Here is a 17,610-nt window from a genome sequence, read left to right on the forward strand (position 1 = left end):
AGAAGTTGAAGAAATGGGTGCAATACAAATTACAGAAAATGATGTATCGGAGAGTGTAAGAAACACACAAAGTTGGAAAGCACCAGGGGCAGATAAAATCCAGAATTATTGGTATAAAAAATTCACATCCATCCACAAAAGTCTAGCGTTTGGTCTAAACGAGATCCTTAAAAACCCAGAATCCTCACCAAACTTCCTCACACAAGGAATAACATACCTAAAACCGAAATCCGATAATACAATGGACCCAAATAAATATAGACCAATTACATGTCTACCCACAATCTATAAAATACTATCATCAATTTTGGCAAAAAAGATTTACAAGCATATCGAGACACATGACATCTTGTCGGAGGAACAAAAGGGATGTAGAAAGAAATCACAAGGCTGTAAAGAGCAATTGATAATCGACAGTGTAATAATGAACACTGCGAAAAAGGCCAAGAGAAATCTATTGATAGCATACATAGACTACCAAAAGGCATACGATTCGGTTCCACATTATTGGCTAAAAGAAATCTTAAAAATTTACAAAATAGATATTTCAATTGTGGAGTTTCTAAACGCAGTAATGAGCAAGTGGCAAACTCAGTTGGTATTGAATACCTCTCAAGGTCAAATTCAAAGTAGTATTATCCGAATAAAAAAAGGAATATTTCAAGGGGATTCACTGAGCCCATTATGGTTCTGCCTAGCTGTCAACCCATTATCAAATATATTAAATTCAACAAAATATGGATTCAAATTAAAAATTGATAGAAATCAGACACATATGATTAATCATCTGTTCTACATGGATGATCTAAAGCTATATGCCCACAATCAGAAGGAGTTAAATTATATGTTGAAATTAACGGAGAGCTTTAGTAATGACATATGTATGAAGTTTGGAATAGATAAATGCAGAAAATTAGAAATTAATAAAGGGAGATACGTTAAAGGGCAAGATATTCTTTTAGACAGCGGAAAAATCGAAAACATGGAAGAACATGAAAAATATAAATATCTTGGCATACTGCAGAACACTCAAATCCCACAGAAAGAAATTAAGGAAAAAGTCACAAGAGAATATAAAAATAGGCTTCAACTTATACTTAAAACGCAGTTAAATAGCAGGAATACAACAAAAGCCATAAATACATTTGCTGTTCCAACTTTAACGTATACATTTGGTGTAATTCATTGGACTAATACGGATTTAGAAGACCTAGATAGATTGACAAGGAAAGCATTAACAAATTACAAATCACATCATCCAAATGCTGCTGTCGAAAGGTTATACATTAAAAGAAAAAATGGTGGTAGAGGTTTAATACGCATTAAGAGCCTACATTACAGAATTATAGATAAATTTCGAAATTACTTTTTCCAGAAAGGCGAGACGACTAACCTCTATAAGTCAGTCGTAAAAAATGATGATAAGGCAACACCACTCCAGCTTAATGTCAGAGACAAATCAATAGATGAAGAAAAAATAGAGGAGCTAGAAGACACATGGAGAAGCAAGCAAGTACATGGCATACATCACAAATTTCTTCATCAGGAATGCGTAGACACCTCACTATCAAATGCCTGGTTACAAAGAGGTGAGCTATATAAGGAAACGGAGGGGACAATGGTAGCCATTCAGGACAGAGTAATTGGTACGAAGAATTATAGGAAATATATAATCAAAGACGGAAGCGTATTAAATGACTTATGTCGCAAATGTAATGCAAAGAGTGAGACGATAGAACACATAATTAGCGAATGTACGAATCTAGTAGGTAAAGAATACACCAAAAGACACAATAATGTATGCAAAATTATTTATTTAGAAATAGCGTATGTTACCGGATTAAAAGTGGATCATGAACCATATTACCTTTTCACCCCTGCTACAGTGCTAGAAAATGAAAATTACAAATTATACTGGGACAACACAATTTACACAGACAAACCTGTCCAGCATAACAGACCGGACATAATCTGGATTAAAAAAAAAGAAAAGCAGACCTTTATAATTGAAATAGCAGTTCCGGCTGACCACAACCTTAAGAAGAAATACGAGGAAAAGAAACAAAAATATCAAGACCTCGCAAGGCAAATAAAAACTATCTGGAAACAGGACGTGGTCACCATCATCCCCATAGTAATATCATCAACAGGAATAATACATTCATCACTAAATTTTGGAATTGAACAATTAAAAATTAAAAGAAACACAATATATAACATTCAAAAATCTGTAATACTGGATACATGTAGAACAGTTAGATTGTATTTAAATGAATTGTAACTTGAGGCAGCGTCTTGGCAAGGCCCGACGCTGGCAGACCTCCAAGTAAATCTTGTGGAATAAAGAAGATAATAATAATAAAACCAAAGTCCTTGGTTATGCAGAATAAATAATAAATAATAATAACAAAGTCAAAAACCAAAACAACACTTAAAACTAAAGAAAATAACAAAACATGCAACCATTAACAGTTTTGAGCAGGTTCCAGGTAATCCTCTTCCCTATTTAGAATTCCCCACCTTCGGAGGTAAGCCACCTTTTCCTGATTGTTTAGAACACTACCTTTTATTGACAATCTAATATATTGTTTGACTCTGTTCTCATCTACATCATTATTTCCTATCAGTTCTGAGTATTTAACCTGATATGCTGCAAAAATGTCAGTCAAAACTTCAGTACTCTTATGATTATCAGGTATCATTCCTCCGAAAGAAGTAGAGTACATGGCCTTGTGGTATCTATCCATGGTGACAGGCACTCTAGCTTCTCTTCTATTGGAATAATCGCAAGCTAACCAGCAGAATGCTTGTGAAATCCTGCTGAGTGTCAAGGCAGAAGAAGCATTGCCTCCTCTCTTAACTTTGTCCACAATTCCGTAGCTGTTCTTTAACCTTACAAGATTTGCAGACTTTGCACTACTTCTAATGATTTTACTAATGCTATTTCCTCTCTCATGAAACGTCATAAGTAAGTAAGCAAGATCCTCCTGTTTGTTATTTAAGACCTGTTGAGCTTGATCAAATTTCCATATGATCTTCTTCACATCAAACCCCTCAAACTGGATTTCAGCTATCCAGTTGGGATCAAGTCCAAGACCCTCAAAGGTGTTATTACCCTTCCAGCCGTCAATGATCTCCTGGATTTGACCAGCATCATAGTTATCAGCCATCTTTGAGCAATAGAAACCTCTCACAATATCAAGAGCTCTGCTGAGATAATAATTAGCAGTCTTACAGTCAAAGTCTTTTTGAGATTTAACTGGACTTTCTATCACTGTTATAGGCTGTCATTTAAAACAGCAGTCTTTGTGTGAAATCATTAAAGAGCAAGATCAAATGACACGGACATCACTGTTAATGAACCATACGTCTGTAATGCTTTTGAGGGGGAAAACGAAAACAGGAACCTGAAAGCTGAAAATGAAGTTGAAAAGGCGATTATAGAATTCTTTGGTCTTCATCCAACAGCAAGGCCCCGGTTACCAAAGCTAAAGACTAGCAAACAAACAGGAGAAATACTAAAATCCGTAAATTCCCTTATATCTAAGAAAGTTAGGCATAATGCATGCCTAGAAGAAATACATTCGATGATTTACTGTGCAGCTATTGCAGTGCTGCGTCTGCATTGCCAAAAAATTGACTCACCGGGAAGGAATAAAAAACATTGCGAGGAACGAATACCCCCGTGGCAGAAACGCTTACAATATAAGATTGCATGCTTAAGAGAAGAAATAGGAAGGTTAACAAAATATCATCAAGGAGTAAGAACAAGAAAACTCCTTAATAGATTGAATGGTGTATTCCAAAAATTGGACACAAAGGATAAAGAAAAAGATCATCAGGAAAAAATCGCCAAGTACTTATATTAAAAAATTTGGAGCATTCGAAAATGACAGCATTTTATTTTTAATTAAATGATTTTGTTGTCGGAAAATAATTACAAACTCATAATTTACTCATGGGTTTCGGACAACTTTCAAGAATCATACTGAAAGAACACTAGAATGAGGAGTACAATTAAAGGCAGCGATAAATTTAAGACTTCAAGTAACCTTTTATTGAATATTACTGTTTCTTCTAGAGCCTTCTACCTTATTTCCAGCTCCTTTTCCAGCAAAGAGGGCCCTTCTTTCCTGCACTTGCCTGAAGGCTTCTGTTGCCTTAGATGCTTCAGTTACTCTCAATGAAACACCTTAAATAGATGCACCACCAAAATGATACAAACACAATTTCACTTTTCAGCCTTATAATAATAATAATAATAATAATAATAATAATAATAATATTCCCGTGTGGGGTTTTCCGTCCCCCATCGGGCGCGTCCCCAGGTGGCGGATAGGGGAATGCTCGGCAGATATGCAGGGTAGGTGGGAAATAAAATACCACCCGCGGACCAAAACGGAACCCAAAATCCAGGCGCGTCTGTTCCCAAATTGGGCGGCATCCTGGTCAGTGTCTGTTCCCATGTTAGGGGCGGCTGTTAAAACACCTGGCAGTAGGTATAAAATGCAACACCCATTTTATGGAGATGAGTAGACGGCATAAAGCCTCGGATGAAAGGTCGCTGCCTGGGGTTCGCCAGGGCACTTCTGGAGCCACTGCTGGAAGTGACAGCACACGAGCCAGTGGTGATAGTGGGCTGAACAGGCAGGCCCCTATCGGGTCACCCGAACAACCGATAGCCGAAAACAGAAGTGGCAACCAAGTACTCGTAGCCACGACTGCCTACTGTGCTTCCCAAGGTAACAGTCTTGGGACCACGCAAGCAGGACGACCCAGAGTACGCCGAAAATGGACTGTAGAAATTAACACGTTTATCATGCGTACATATTATCAGGTAACGTCATTGGAAACAGATCTAACTGGTTATCGCAGTAGCCTCAGGAATAACTTTGTTAATCAATTCCCGCATTGGGCAAACGTCTCGGAACAAAGACTTTCTGATCAGGTTAGAGCTATAATCAGACGAAACCTTATCCCAGAAACAGTATTAAACCAAATAAAAGAGGATATCCAGAGGGAGGCTGATAGTGGTAATGAGAATGATAATGGAATGGGAATGTCAGCCGAAGCCATGACCTTGGACATCAATGCTATAGACCAATCTGTACGTAATGCTCCTGCAAATGACACGGACATCACTGTTAATGAACCATACGTCTGTAATGCTTTTGAGGGGGAAAACGAAAACAGGAACCTGAAAGCTGAAAATGAAGTTGAAAAGGCGATTATAGAATTCTTTGGTCTTCATCCAACAGCAAGGCCCCGGTTACCAAAGCTAAAGACTAGCAAACAAACAGGAGAAATACTAAAATCCGTAAATTCCCTTATATCTAAGAAAGTTAGGCATAATGCATGCCTAGAAGAAATACATTCGATGATTTACTGTGCAGCTATTGCAGTGCTGCGTCTGCATTGCCAAAAAATTGACTCACCGGGAAGGAATAAAAAACATTGCGAGGAACGAATACCCCCGTGGCAGAAACGCTTACAATATAAGATTGCATGCTTAAGAGAAGAAATAGGAAGGTTAACAAAATATCATCAAGGAGTAAGAACAAGAAAACTCCTTAATAGATTGAATGGTGTATTCCAAAAATTGGACACAAAGGATAAAGAAAAAGATCATCAGGAAAAAATCGCCAAGTACTTAGATAAACAAAAACAGCAGCTCATGGTCACCAGCTCTAGACTAAAGAGATACTTACAGAGCTACAAAAGAAGATCAGATAATAGCTCATTTCATAACAATGAGAAAATTTTTTATCAGAAATTAATTAAAGCAAATGAAAAAATTTTGGAGCACCCAAACATTGCTGACCTAGAATCCCATTGGGCGAGTATATGGGCTGACGATGCTGATCTAAGGATAGAAGGGGCAAGTTGGATTAAAGAAGAGAGGAATAGGATGAAAGAAGTTGAAGAAATGGGTGCAATACAAATTACAGAAAATGATGTATCGGAGAGTGTAAGAAACACACAAAGTTGGAAAGCACCAGGGGCAGATAAAATCCAGAATTATTGGTATAAAAAATTCACATCCATCCACAAAAGTCTAGCGTTTGGTCTAAACGAGATCCTTAAAAACCCAGAATCCTCACCAAACTTCCTCACACAAGGAATAACATACCTAAAACCGAAATCCGATAATACAATGGACCCAAATAAATATAGACCAATTACATGTCTACCCACAATCTATAAAATACTATCATCAATTTTGGCAAAAAAGATTTACAAGCATATCGAGACACATGACATCTTGTCGGAGGAACAAAAGGGATGTAGAAAGAAATCACAAGGCTGTAAAGAGCAATTGATAATCGACAGTGTAATAATGAACACTGCGAAAAAGGCCAAGAGAAATCTATTGATAGCATACATAGACTACCAAAAGGCATACGATTCGGTTCCACATTATTGGCTAAAAGAAATCTTAAAAATTTACAAAATAGATATTTCAATTGTGGAGTTTCTAAACGCAGTAATGAGCAAGTGGCAAACTCAGTTGGTATTGAATACCTCTCAAGGTCAAATTCAAAGTAGTATTATCCGAATAAAAAAAGGAATATTTCAAGGGGATTCACTGAGCCCATTATGGTTCTGCCTAGCTGTCAACCCATTATCAAATATATTAAATTCAACAAAATATGGATTCAAATTAAAAATTGATAGAAATCAGACACATATGATTAATCATCTGTTCTACATGGATGATCTAAAGCTATATGCCCACAATCAGAAGGAGTTAAATTATATGTTGAAATTAACGGAGAGCTTTAGTAATGACATATGTATGAAGTTTGGAATAGATAAATGCAGAAAATTAGAAATTAATAAAGGGAGATACGTTAAAGGGCAAGATATTCTTTTAGACAGCGGAAAAATCGAAAACATGGAAGAACATGAAAAATATAAATATCTTGGCATACTGCAGAACACTCAAATCCCACAGAAAGAAATTAAGGAAAAAGTCACAAGAGAATATAAAAATAGGCTTCAACTTATACTTAAAACGCAGTTAAATAGCAGGAATACAACAAAAGCCATAAATACATTTGCTGTTCCAACTTTAACGTATACATTTGGTGTAATTCATTGGACTAATACGGATTTAGAAGACCTAGATAGATTGACAAGGAAAGCATTAACAAATTACAAATCACATCATCCAAATGCTGCTGTCGAAAGGTTATACATTAAAAGAAAAAATGGTGGTAGAGGTTTAATACGCATTAAGAGCCTACATTACAGAATTATAGATAAATTTCGAAATTACTTTTTCCAGAAAGGCGAGACGACTAACCTCTATAAGTCAGTCGTAAAAAATGATGATAAGGCAACACCACTCCAGCTTAATGTCAGAGACAAATCAATAGATGAAGAAAAAATAGAGGAGCTAGAAGACACATGGAGAAGCAAGCAAGTACATGGCATACATCACAAATTTCTTCATCAGGAATGCGTAGACACCTCACTATCAAATGCCTGGTTACAAAGAGGTGAGCTATATAAGGAAACGGAGGGGACAATGGTAGCCATTCAGGACAGAGTAATTGGTACGAAGAATTATAGGAAATATATAATCAAAGACGGAAGCGTATTAAATGACTTATGTCGCAAATGTAATGCAAAGAGTGAGACGATAGAACACATAATTAGCGAATGTACGAATCTAGTAGGTAAAGAATACACCAAAAGACACAATAATGTATGCAAAATTATTTATTTAGAAATAGCGTATGTTACCGGATTAAAAGTGGATCATGAACCATATTACCTTTTCACCCCTGCTACAGTGCTAGAAAATGAAAATTACAAATTATACTGGGACAACACAATTTACACAGACAAACCTGTCCAGCATAACAGACCGGACATAATCTGGATTAAAAAAAAAGAAAAGCAGACCTTTATAATTGAAATAGCAGTTCCGGCTGACCACAACCTTAAGAAGAAATACGAGGAAAAGAAACAAAAATATCAAGACCTCGCAAGGCAAATAAAAACTATCTGGAAACAGGACGTGGTCACCATCATCCCCATAGTAATATCATCAACAGGAATAATACATTCATCACTCAATTTTGGAATTGAAAAATTAAAAATTAAAAGAAACACAATATATAACATTCAAAAATCTGTAGTACTGGATACATGTAGAACAGTTAGATTGTTTTTAAATGAATTGTAACTTGAGGCAGCGTCTTGGCAAGGCCCGACGCTGGCAGACCTCCAAGTAAATCTTGTGGAATAAAGAATAATAATAATAATAATAATTAATTTCAGTGTCCCACATAATTGGCTCTTAAAAGTTCTGACTACATACAAAATCCACGGCACCATCATTAAGTTTTTAGAAGCAACTATGGCAAAGTGGAAAACAGCCCTAATGGTCAATATATCGGGTAAAGGCTTTATAACACCAACCATTGACATACAACGGGGTTTATTCCAAGGAGACTCATTGAGTCCACTTTGGTTTTGCCTGGCGTTGAACCCATTATCAAATGCCCTCAATAGCACTAAATATGGATACAAAATAAAAAATAGTACAAACACCAGTTTTACTTTGTCTCACCTTCTATATATGGACGATATTAAAATCTATGCCTCAAATGAAATACAGCTCAAGTACCTTTTGGATGTCACAAGTAGGTTCTCCGCGGATATAAAAATGCAATTCGGATTGGATAAATGCAGATTGCTTCACATAGAAAAAGGGAAAATCAAGCATGGTAACTTCAATGTTACAGATGACGAGTCAATAATATCTATGGAAGCAAATGAGAACTACAAATACCTCGGATTCCTGCAAGCAAAATCAATACAACATAAACAGATCAAGAAGGAATTAACAACTGAATTCCATAAAAGACTAACATCCATCCTTAAAACAGAATTAAATGCACGAAATGTAATCAAAGCCATCAATACGTTTGCGGTACCTGTGTTGACATATACATTTGGAGTGATTGACTGGACCAAAACCGAAATAGCAGGCATAGAAAGATCAATACGTACAACATTCACAAAATTTAATTTACACCACCCAAAGGCTGCAATAGAAAGGCTAACGCTACCCCGCTATATGGGAGGTAGAGGGTTAATAGATTTACAACAGCTCCTCAAAAACCAAATTCATGGACTAAAACATTTCTTCTACGATAAATCAAACAGTTCGAAGCTTCACAAATCAATAGTATATGCCGACAACAAATTAACACCATTAAATCTAAAAAATGGCACGACCGATGAAGCAACCAACACAGGAGCTGTTCTATTAAATAGAAAGGTAGAAGTATGGGCCCAGAAGGAATTACATGGACGACACATCAATGACCTCAATCAACCATATGTTGATAAAATCTCATCAAACAAATGGTTGTCATTGGGTGATCTTTATGGAGAAACCGAAGGGTTCATGCTTGCAATACAAGACCAGGTCATCCGCACTAAAAATTATGCAAAGTACATCCTTGGTGATAAAAGCATAACAGATGACAAATGTAGAAGGTGTTTTCAAGTACCTGAAACAATCCAGCACATTATATCTGGCTGTAAGATGCTAGCTAATACAGAATATTTAAGTAGACATAATCAAGTTGCAAAAATTATCCACCAAAAACTGGCCTACCAACACAAGTTAATAGATACTAAGACCCCATATTATGTGTACCACCCTGAAACAGTGCTTGAAAACGGCGAATTTAAAATCTATTACGATCTGCCTATTCAAACAGATAAAACTATAGTTAATAATAGACCGGATATAGTGTTGATTGACAAGAAATATAGAACTTGCTACATAGTTGATATTGCCGTGCCACTGTCGCATAACATCGAAAAGACAATTACAGGAAAAATTAACAAGTACCAAGATCTGGCAATAGAAATAAAAAGAATATGGAATATGGAACAGGTTTATATAGCTCCAATTGTCATCTCAGCTACCGGTATCATCCCAAAACACATACAAAATAGTTTCAAAATACTCAACCTCCATCCAAATACTTACATCAAACTGCAAAAGGCTGTAATAATTTCAACCTGTCATATCACGAGAAAATTTCTCAACGCAATTCAATAGTGAAGAGTTACCTTGGTGAAAACCCGTGCTCTTAACACTTAAGCTACTCAGTGAAAACTGAAGAAAATTTAAGAAAAAACATAATAATAAAACCAAAGTCCTTGGTTATGCAGAATAAATAATAAATAATAATAACAAAGTCAAAAACCAAAACAACACTTAAAACTAAAGAAAATAACAAAACATGCAACCATTAACAGTTTTGAGCAGGTTCCAGGTAATCCTCTTCCCTATTTAGAATTCCCCACCTTCGGAGGTAAGCCACCTTTTCCTGATTGTTTAGAACACTACCTTTTATTGACAATCTAATATATTGTTTGACTCTGTTCTCATCTACATCATTATTTCCTATCAGTTCTGAGTATTTAACCTGATATGCTGCAAAAATGTCAGTCAAAACTTCAGTACTCTTATGATTATCAGGTATCATTCCTCCGAAAGAAGTAGAGTACATGGCCTTGTGGTATCTATCCATGGTGACAGGCACTCTAGCTTCTCTTCTATTGGAATAATCGCAAGCTAACCAGCAGAATGCTTGTGAAATCCTGCTGAGTGTCAAGGCAGAAGAAGCATTGCCTCCTCTCTTAACTTTGTCCACAATTCCGTAGCTGTTCTTTAACCTTACAAGATTTGCAGACTTTGCACTACTTCTAATGATTTTACTAATGCTATTTCCTCTCTCATGAAACGTCATAAGTAAGTAAGCAAGATCCTCCTGTTTGTTATTTAAGACCTGTTGAGCTTGATCAAATTTCCATATGATCTTCTTCACATCAAACCCCTCAAACTGGATTTCAGCTATCCAGTTGGGATCAAGTCCAAGACCCTCAAAGGTGTTATTACCCTTCCAGCCGTCAATGATCTCCTGGATTTGACCAGCATCATAGTTATCAGCCATCTTTGAGCAATAGAAACCTCTCACAATATCAAGAGCTCTGCTGAGATAATAATTAGCAGTCTTACAGTCAAAGTCTTTTTGAGATTTAACTGGACTTTCTATCACTGTTATAGGCTGTCATTTAAAACAGCAGTCTTTGTGTGAAATCATTAAAGAGCAAGATCAAATGACACGGACATCACTGTTAATGAACCATACGTCTGTAATGCTTTTGAGGGGGAAAACGAAAACAGGAACCTGAAAGCTGAAAATGAAGTTGAAAAGGCGATTATAGAATTCTTTGGTCTTCATCCAACAGCAAGGCCCCGGTTACCAAAGCTAAAGACTAGCAAACAAACAGGAGAAATACTAAAATCCGTAAATTCCCTTATATCTAAGAAAGTTAGGCATAATGCATGCCTAGAAGAAATACATTCGATGATTTACTGTGCAGCTATTGCAGTGCTGCGTCTGCATTGCCAAAAAATTGACTCACCGGGAAGGAATAAAAAACATTGCGAGGAACGAATACCCCCGTGGCAGAAACGCTTACAATATAAGATTGCATGCTTAAGAGAAGAAATAGGAAGGTTAACAAAATATCATCAAGGAGTAAGAACAAGAAAACTCCTTAATAGATTGAATGGTGTATTCCAAAAATTGGACACAAAGGATAAAGAAAAAGATCATCAGGAAAAAATCGCCAAGTACTTATATTAAAAAATTTGGAGCATTCGAAAATGACAGCATTTTATTTTTAATTAAATGATTTTGTTGTCGGAAAATAATTACAAACTCATAATTTACTCATGGGTTTCGGACAACTTTCAAGAATCATACTGAAAGAACACTAGAATGAGGAGTACAATTAAAGGCAGCGATAAATTTAAGACTTCAAGTAACCTTTTATTGAATATTACTGTTTCTTCTAGAGCCTTCTACCTTATTTCCAGCTCCTTTTCCAGCAAAGAGGGCCCTTCTTTCCTGCACTTGCCTGAAGGCTTCTGTTGCCTTAGATGCTTCAGTTACTCTCAATGAAACACCTTAAATAGATGCACCACCAAAATGATACAAACACAATTTCACTTTTCAGCCTTATAATAATAATAATAATAATAATAATAATAATAATAATAATAATAATAAATAATAAGTGAGACGATAGAACACATAATTAGCGAATGTACGAATCTAGTAGGTAAAGAATACACCAAAAGACACAATAATGTATGCAAAATTATTTATTTAGAAATAGCGTATGTTACCGGATTAAAAGTGGATCATGAACCATATTACCTTTTCACCCCTGCTACAGTGCTAGAAAATGAAAATTACAAATTATACTGGGACAACACAATTTACACAGACAAACCTGTCCAGCATAACAGACCGGACATAATCTGGATTAAAAAAAAAGAAAAGCAGACCTTTATAATTGAAATAGCAGTTCCGGCTGACCACAACCTTAAGAAGAAATACGAGGAAAAGAAACAAAAATATCAAGACCTCGCAAGGCAAATAAAAACTATCTGGAAACAGGACGTGGTCACCATCATCCCCATAGTAATATCATCAACAGGAATAATACATTCATCACTCAATTTTGGAATTGAAAAATTAAAAATTAAAAGAAACACAATATATAACATTCAAAAATCTGTAGTACTGGATACATGTAGAACAGTTAGATTGTTTTTAAATGAATTGTAACTTGAGGCAGCGTCTTGGCAAGGCCCGACGCTGGCAGACCTCCAAGTAAATCTTGTGGAATAAAGAATAATAAATAATAATAAATGAGAAAATTTTTTATCAGAAATTAATTAAAGCAAATGAAAAAATTTTGGAGCACCCAAACATTGCTGACCTAGAATCCCATTGGGCGAGTATATGGGCTGACGATGCTGATCTAAGGATAGAAGGGGCAAGTTGGATTAAAGAAGAGAGGAATAGGATGAAAGAAGTTGAAGAAATGGGTGCAATACAAATTACAGAAAATGATGTATCGGAGAGTGTAAGAAACACACAAAGTTGGAAAGCACCAGGGGCAGATAAAATCCAGAATTATTGGTATAAAAAATTCACATCCATCCACAAAAGTCTAGCGTTTGGTCTAAACGAGATCCTTAAAAACCCAGAATCCTCACCAAACTTCCTCACACAAGGAATAACATACCTAAAACCGAAATCCGATAATACAATGGACCCAAATAAATATAGACCAATTACATGTCTACCCACAATCTATAAAATACTATCATCAATTTTGGCAAAAAAGATTTACAAGCATATCGAGACACATGACATCTTGTCGGAGGAACAAAAGGGATGTAGAAAGAAATCACAAGGCTGTAAAGAGCAATTGATAATCGACAGTGTAATAATGAACACTGCGAAAAAGGCCAAGAGAAATCTATTGATAGCATACATAGACTACCAAAAGGCATACGATTCGGTTCCACATTATTGGCTAAAAGAAATCTTAAAAATTTACAAAATAGATATTTCAATTGTGGAGTTTCTAAACGCAGTAATGAGCAAGTGGCAAACTCAGTTGGTATTGAATACCTCTCAAGGTCAAATTCAAAGTAGTATTATCCGAATAAAAAAAGGAATATTTCAAGGGGATTCACTGAGCCCATTATGGTTCTGCCTAGCTGTCAACCCATTATCAAATATATTAAATTCAACAAAATATGGATTCAAATTAAAAATTGATAGAAATCAGACACATATGATTAATCATCTGTTCTACATGGATGATCTAAAGCTATATGCCCACAATCAGAAGGAGTTAAATTATATGTTGAAATTAACGGAGAGCTTTAGTAATGACATATGTATGAAGTTTGGAATAGATAAATGCAGAAAATTAGAAATTAATAAAGGGAGATACGTTAAAGGGCAAGATATTCTTTTAGACAGCGGAAAAATCGAAAACATGGAAGAACATGAAAAATATAAATATCTTGGCATACTGCAGAACACTCAAATCCCACAGAAAGAAATTAAGGAAAAAGTCACAAGAGAATATAAAAATAGGCTTCAACTTATACTTAAAACGCAGTTAAATAGCAGGAATACAACAAAAGCCATAAATACATTTGCTGTTCCAACTTTAACGTATACATTTGGTGTAATTCATTGGACTAATACGGATTTAGAAGACCTAGATAGATTGACAAGGAAAGCATTAACAAATTACAAATCACATCATCCAAATGCTGCTGTCGAAAGGTTATACATTAAAAGAAAAAATGGTGGTAGAGGTTTAATACGCATTAAGAGCCTACATTACAGAATTATAGATAAATTTCGAAATTACTTTTTCCAGAAAGGCGAGACGACTAACCTCTATAAGTCAGTCGTAAAAAATGATGATAAGGCAACACCACTCCAGCTTAATGTCAGAGACAAATCAATAGATGAAGAAAAAATAGAGGAGCTAGAAGACACATGGAGAAGCAAGCAAGTACATGGCATACATCACAAATTTCTTCATCAGGAATGCGTAGACACCTCACTATCAAATGCCTGGTTACAAAGAGGTGAGCTATATAAGGAAACGGAGGGGACAATGGTAGCCATTCAGGACAGAGTAATTGGTACGAAGAATTATAGGAAATATATAATCAAAGACGGAAGCGTATTAAATGACTTATGTCGCAAATGTAATGCAAAGAGTGAGACGATAGAACACATAATTAGCGAATGTACGAATCTAGTAGGTAAAGAATACACCAAAAGACACAATAATGTATGCAAAATTATTTATTTAGAAATAGCGTATGTTACCGGATTAAAAGTGGATCATGAACCATATTACCTTTTCACCCCTGCTACAGTGCTAGAAAATGAAAATTACAAATTATACTGGGACAACACAATTTACACAGACAAACCTGTCCAGCATAACAGACCGGACATAATCTGGATTAAAAAAAAAGAAAAGCAGACCTTTATAATTGAAATAGCAGTTCCGGCTGACCACAACCTTAAGAAGAAATACGAGGAAAAGAAACAAAAATATCAAGACCTCGCAAGGCAAATAAAAACTATCTGGAAACAGGACGTGGTCACCATCATCCCCATAGTAATATCATCAACAGGAATAATACATTCATCACTCAATTTTGGAATTGAACAATTAAAAATTAAAAGAAACACAATATATAACATTCAAAAATCTGTAGTACTGGATACATGTAGAACAGTTAGATTGTTTTTAAATGAATTGTAACTTGAGGCAGCGTCTTGGCAAGGCCCGACGCTGGCAGACCTCCAAGTAAATCTTGTGGAATAAAGAATAATAATAATAAAACCAAAGTCCTTGGTTATGCAGAATAAATAATAAATAATAATAACAAAGTCAAAAACCAAAACAACACTTAAAACTAAAGAAAATAACAAAACATGCAACCATTAACAGTTTTGAGCAGGTTCCAGGTAATCCTCTTCCCTATTTAGAATTCCCCACCTTCGGAGGTAAGCCACCTTTTCCTGATTGTTTAGAACACTACCTTTTATTGACAATCTAATATATTGTTTGACTCTGTTCTCATCTACATCATTATTTCCTATCAGTTCTGAGTATTTAACCTGATATGCTGCAAAAATGTCAGTCAAAACTTCAGTACTCTTATGATTATCAGGTATCATTCCTCCGAAAGAAGTAGAGTACATGGCCTTGTGGTATCTATCCATGGTGACAGGCACTCTAGCTTCTCTTCTATTGGAATAATCGCAAGCTAACCAGCAGAATGCTTGTGAAATCCTGCTGAGTGTCAAGGCAGAAGAAGCATTGCCTCCTCTCTTAACTTTGTCCACAATTCCGTAGCTGTTCTTTAACCTTACAAGATTTGCAGACTTTGCACTACTTCTAATGATTTTACTAATGCTATTTCCTCTCTCATGAAACGTCATAAGTAAGTAAGCAAGATCCTCCTGTTTGTTATTTAAGACCTGTTGAGCTTGATCAAATTTCCATATGATCTTCTTCACATCAAACCCCTCAAACTGGATTTCAGCTATCCAGTTGGGATCAAGTCCAAGACCCTCAAAGGTGTTATTACCCTTCCAGCCGTCAATGATCTCCTGGATTTGACCAGCATCATAGTTATCAGCCATCTTTGAGCAATAGAAACCTCTCACAATATCAAGAGCTCTGCTGAGATAATAATTAGCAGTCTTACAGTCAAAGTCTTTTTGAGATTTAACTGGACTTTCTATCACTGTTATAGGCTGTCATTTAAAACAGCAGTCTTTGTGTGAAATCATTAAAGAGCAAGATCAAATGACACGGACATCACTGTTAATGAACCATACGTCTGTAATGCTTTTGAGGGGGAAAACGAAAACAGGAACCTGAAAGCTGAAAATGAAGTTGAAAAGGCGATTATAGAATTCTTTGGTCTTCATCCAACAGCAAGGCCCCGGTTACCAAAGCTAAAGACTAGCAAACAAACAGGAGAAATACTAAAATCCGTAAATTCCCTTATATCTAAGAAAGTTAGGCATAATGCATGCCTAGAAGAAATACATTCGATGATTTACTGTGCAGCTATTGCAGTGCTGCGTCTGCATTGCCAAAAAATTGACTCACCGGGAAGGAATAAAAAACATTGCGAGGAACGAATACCCCCGTGGCAGAAACGCTTACAATATAAGATTGCATGCTTAAGAGAAGAAATAGGAAGGTTAACAAAATATCATCAAGGAGTAAGAACAAGAAAACTCCTTAATAGATTGAATGGTGTATTCCAAAAATTGGACACAAAGGATAAAGAAAAAGATCATCAGGAAAAAATCGCCAAGTACTTAGATAAACAAAAACAGCAGCTCATGGTCACCAGCTCTAGACTAAAGAGATACTTACAGAGCTACAAAAGAAGATCAGATAATAGCTCATTTCATAACAATGAGAAAATTTTTTATCAGAAATTAATTAAAGCAAATGAAAAAATTTTGGAGCACCCAAACATTGCTGACCTAGAATCCCATTGGGCGAGTATATGGGCTGACGATGCTGATCTAAGGATAGAAGGGGCAAGTTGGATTAAAGAAGAGAGGAATAGGATGAAAGAAGTTGAAGAAATGGGTGCAATACAAATTACAGAAAATGATGTATCGGAGAGTGTAAGAAACACACAAAGTTGGAAAGCACCAGGGGCAGATAAAATCCAGAATTATTGGTATAAAAAATTCACATCCATCCACAAAAGTCTAGCGTTTGGTCTAAACGAGATCCTTAAAAACCCAGAATCCTCACCAAACTTCCTCACACAAGGAATAACATACCTAAAACCGAAATCCGATAATACAATGGACCCAAATAAATATAGACCAATTACATGTCTACCCACAATCTATAAAATACTATCATCAATTTTGGCAAAAAAGATTTACAAGCATATCGAGACACATGACATCTTGTCGGAGGAACAAAAGGGATGTAGAAAGAAATCACAAGGCTGTAAAGAGCAATTGATAATCGACAGTGTAATAATGAACACTGCGAAAAAGGCCAAGAGAAATCTATTGATAGCATACATAGACTACCAAAAGGCATACGATTCGGTTCCACATTATTGGCTAAAAGAAATCTTAAAAATTTACAAAATAGATATTTCAATTGTGGAGTTTCTAA

The sequence above is a fragment of the Ischnura elegans genome, chromosome 8 (assembly GCF_921293095.1).
Source record: "Ischnura elegans chromosome 8, ioIscEleg1.1, whole genome shotgun sequence".
In the NCBI taxonomy this organism is placed as follows: Eukaryota; Metazoa; Arthropoda; class Insecta; order Odonata; family Coenagrionidae; genus Ischnura; species Ischnura elegans.